The following is a 5,083-nucleotide window of genomic DNA, read 5'->3' as shown; positions in this document are numbered from 1 at the left end:
GTCAACATCCAGGAAACTTAACCATTCCTCTTCTTTTAGGTCAAAGATACTCAACATAATCAACAGGTAAAATTGAAATATACTTTATGGATTAGTCACGATCAAAACTTATTTGGGACCGAGGCGCATGTAATAGTAGTTGTTCTATGGATTTTTTGGGAAGGAAGTATAATGAAAAACGCAATTTAAATTTATATAATTAGATAAAGGAAGACGAGCCAGGAAGTTCAGGTTCTCCTCTTCTTTCAGGAAAAGCTATTCAACTTAAACAACATGTACTTAATTAATGGAAATCTACTTTACGTTTTAAGTAATGATATGCTATGTTGTACAATTTTTTCTCTTTTGATGTTCCACTTGTGTTGTATTCTCCAAAATTATATTAGTTTCGAAAAATACAACACACCCATATTGACATTTTTATATAGTCCGGGCAGCATAATTGAGTCATATGCTAGTAGTAGTAACAATACCCGTGCTTCGTGCCGGAAATATTATGAAATTTATTAAAGAATATTTAAAATTTATGGGTTATTAAAATTAAAACACTATATTATCTTACATACAAGATTATGCAGTAACAACCATTAATAATGCAAAGGAAACTAAAAATTATTACATCTTATCATTCATTTTTAATTTCATAAGCATTAATTAATGACAGTAAAAATACATAGCAGGATCTGTAATATAAGAAATGGTGTCTCTGAGCCACTCAAGAGGAGCAAAGTACACAAATATTTAATTGTGAAGAAGAAAGAGGAGGTTCAAAATTTTCGTTGTTCTAAATGGAGAGGAAATCCCTCTATTAATTGACAACAAAGGGTAGTTTGAACAAATATTTATTGTGTCTTATTGGAAATTTACAACTATTTCTAAAAGTTGCAACCCTACTGTAAGCTCACAAACTTTCATAAAAATCACAATTTTTCATAAAAGTGACAACTATTCATAAAAGATGCAACTTTTCATAAAAGTCGCAACTCTTCATTAAAGTTGCAACACTTCATTAAAGTATCAACTTTTCATAAAAGTCAAAACCTTTAAATAAATGTCACAACTTTTAATGAAAGACGAAGGCTAGTTTTGGAAATTAATAAATAAAAAGAAAATATTTATTTGTGATGACTCCATGTAGATGGGCCTAAAGTTTTCTTTTATATAAATATACTAGATTATTTGCCCGCACTTTGCGCGGTCATAAATAATAATTGAAATAAACTTGCAAAGATAATTTCTTTTCTAATATCCATAAATTAAAAATAATAGCAAAATAGGTTCTTAAAAACATATTCACAATATTTCAACATGAATTTGATTATTTGTCATTATCATATAACTCAAGAACCTCTAATGAATGAATTGCACACAAAATAATAAATCATTGGTTCTTGAGTAAACTTTTAAAGGGAAATAAAGAAGAAAAAAGGAACTCAAAAAAGAAATAACGCTTGAACATGAAGACAATTATAACTTTTGAACTTGCATAATGAATTTCGTCAATTGAAATGTGAGAATGTCATATCTATGTAAAAAAAATACATGTAAGCTTATAAATATCTTTAAGTTACAAAATTTAATACAGAATATTAAAGCGTGAATTCTTAAAATTTAGTACAATAATTATTTTCTGCACAATGAATATACATATTAGATGTGTATATGTTCAATATAACCGGAGATAATTACTTTGCAGATACATAAACAACAAAGTTTAAAACAGATAATAAAAAATAACAATTAATATCATAATCATAAATTAATGAGTGTAAAAAACATACCAGAATATGTAAAAAATAAAATGAAATAGAAAGAAAAAAATTGAGTCCACTTAATATACAATGTGCCCTTAAAACTATTCTCCTCCAATATTAGTGGGTTAATGAATTACATCCTATCAAGATGAAACGATTTTATTCACAAACTTATTGATAAAAAATTAGTGTTGTTAGTAAGTCACGCAATAGGAGCAAAGTACCCAAATGTTTAATTTTGTGGAAGTAGAAGAAGAAGATCAGATTTTTTATTATTTTAAAATGATAGACAAAAACAATGTTCAGCCCAAAAGTCTAAATAGGGGGTGAAAGATTCCCCATATTATTGGGGGCGGAAAACGAATCAACATCTCGATGTGACGCAGCCCTTTCTATTTTAGTTGAGAATATTTAATTTTGCGGAAGTAGAAATAGAAGATCAGAATTTTTGTTGTTTTAAAATGAGAGGAAATTCCACTATGTATAGACAACAAAGGGTAGTATTAACAAATCCTTATTGTGCCTTATCAGAATGGTTACAACTATTTGAAAAAGGTACAATGCATTGGAAAATTCACAACCTTTTGTAAAAGTCGTAACTCTCCATTAAAGTCGCAACTTTCGATAAAAGACACAATTTTTTATAAAGTCACAACTCTTTATTTAAGTCACAACTCTTCATAAAAGTCACAACTCTTCATAAAAGTCATAAGTTTTAATAAAAGTCGCAACTCTTTATTAAAGTCACAAACTTTTCATAAAAGAAAAGGCTAGTTTTTAAAATGAATAAATTTACAAGCAAATTCTTGCATGTGGTAGTTAGGACCGAAAATAAGCACGTGTAAACGCGGAAGATAGCAAAGCAAACCTCGAAAGACCATGAGTAAGAAGACAACGAGAAATATCCCAAAAGACACAAAGATTTAACGTGGTTCGGCCAATCGACTTACATCCACAAAGGAGATGAGCAATCCACTATAAATATGAGAGTACAAAATAAAGTGAGAAACAACCTCAACCAATTCACTCGGAATACATGGGAGGTTCACACAAGTGATAACGTATCAAACTTGTGGCCCATAAATTCTCCCCCTAACCAAAACTCTCAAAGCCCTTAAGACTACATTGTGAACGTTGATTAAGTTAGAAGGAACATGTCTCTATTTATAGAGTCCTAAACCTTTTCCTACCAGAAAAAGGATTAGTCAATTCAAAACTTTTTCCTAAAAGGAAAACCTATTTATGGTGAGTAATCAGGGCAAATAAAATCCAACAAATCTCCCCCTTGGCCTGAATTTCTGACAAAATAAATTTGTCCACCTTGTTGACTTAATATTCAACAACTTGTTTCTCCTCTCCATAATCTCCTTTGCAAAATCTGTCTCAACACAGAGAACCTCTCTGAAATAATTTCTCCAACAAAATCTTCATTATTGTCAAAAAAGGTTGTGGCTAGAACTACACCCGTCAAGATGAACACCTCTTTCTAACCTGGTTCAATCATCTATTATCGAACCACTGTACCTGACTCCATCATTGAATTTGGCTCTGATACCACTTGTTAGGACCAAAAATTAGCAGGTGTAAATGCGGAAGCTAGCAAAGCAAACCTCGAAAGACCACGAGTAAGAAGACAACGAGAAATATCCCAAACCACATAAAGTTTTAACGTGGTTCAGTCAATCGACCTACGTCCACAAAGGAGATGAGCTATCCACTATAAATATGAGAGTACAAAATACAGAGGGAAACAACCTCGACCAATTCACTCGGAATACATGGGAGGTTCACACAAGTGATAACATATCAAACTTGTGACCCATAAATTCTCCTCCTAACAAAAACTCTCAAAGTCTTAAAACTACATAGTGAATGTTGATTAAATTAGAAGGAACATGTCTCTATTTATAGAGTCCTAAACCTTTTCCTACGAGAAAAAGGATTATTCAATTCAAAACCTTTTTCTAAAAGGAAAACCTATTTATGGTAAAAAATCAGGACAAATAAAATCCAACAGTGGTGGTGCCACGTAGGAGGCCTAGGATTCTCTTTTATATAAATATATGATGATATGATATATGATTATCAACTAATCATTGCATATCGCTCCTTTTGAATTTGCATTTTATGTTTTCAAATTCATTAGATTTGGAAGTTTACTTAAGCTTGTGTCTTGAAGCTACCTTTAGTTCTTTCTTCATGATACTCTTGAGCAATTTCCCTTTTTTCGCCACAATACTATTCATATCTAGATAAAAATATAAGGGATTCTGTGAAAGGATTCAATTTGCTTTCCTATATTAGTGGGTTGATTTCTCACCAACCTTATTATTTATTTACGAAAAGTCCAGAAAAATGTAAAATATTCCGGAGATGTAGTGAATTGAAGAAAGATCTCTAGAATGAGTATTCTGGAGAGAGATAGCTAGAAATATTCTAGAAGATATGTCTCTCTAGATTCTTCCATCACCTCCTAATAATAAAGATGATCCATATTTATTGGTAACCAAGTAAGAAAGTAAGTTGTCAAAGCATGTAGGCAAGATAGCAAACAACAAGTGTGTGTTAAATAAAAGAGAGTTGATAGAGTGTGATACTAGAAATATTGTGTGTAACAATTGTAGGACCGAAGTAAATCATTACTTTACTATGATAAAATATAAGTTGTGAGAAATTGATTGTGTCCTTAAACCAAAAATATACAACAAGTGGTACGAGAGAGTCTTGTGGATAAACAAAGGTAGAAACTCAAAGGAAAGGAGACGGTGACATAGAACCTAGGACCACAAGTGATCCCTAGCTAACCCTGCTGACATGATCATGAGCATACTAAAGAATATAAACTATTGCGAAAGCTAAATCATACTTAAAATGAAAAGATGGGGAAATACCCATATGCTAAATCTGCGATATATGAAAACTGAGAAGTTTAATACAAAGAAAATATTAACTCACTAATAAGTTGAAACTAACTATGTCTGAAAATAGACTTTAAACAGGACTAGAAATACTGGAACAAAAGTAATTTTTTTTATACCTAGAACATGGTAGATATATTGAAGTTCCACTGTTGCTGAGCTCTGGTGTTGATGATAGATAACTTGACCGCTTTTGTACTTGCTAATGTTGATGATATTTTTCTCATCACTAGTCATTTTATAACCGACTAGTTTCTTGCAATGTCCTCGTCTTTGTTATAGTGACAAGGTAATAAGTTCCTCCTCTTCTTTTCAAAGGCAATCTATGTCCAAATAGTTTCTCACAAGCAACTATCTCAAGTTGTTACAGTGATAGCTAATCTGTGTTATGACATCCGTAACAACTTATGC

Source organism: Solanum lycopersicum, chromosome 10, assembly GCF_036512215.1.
Source record: "Solanum lycopersicum chromosome 10, SLM_r2.1".
Classification (NCBI taxonomy): Eukaryota; Viridiplantae; Streptophyta; class Magnoliopsida; order Solanales; family Solanaceae; genus Solanum; species Solanum lycopersicum.
The sequence above is the reverse complement of the archived record's forward strand: the minus strand, read 5'-3'. Positions refer to the sequence as shown.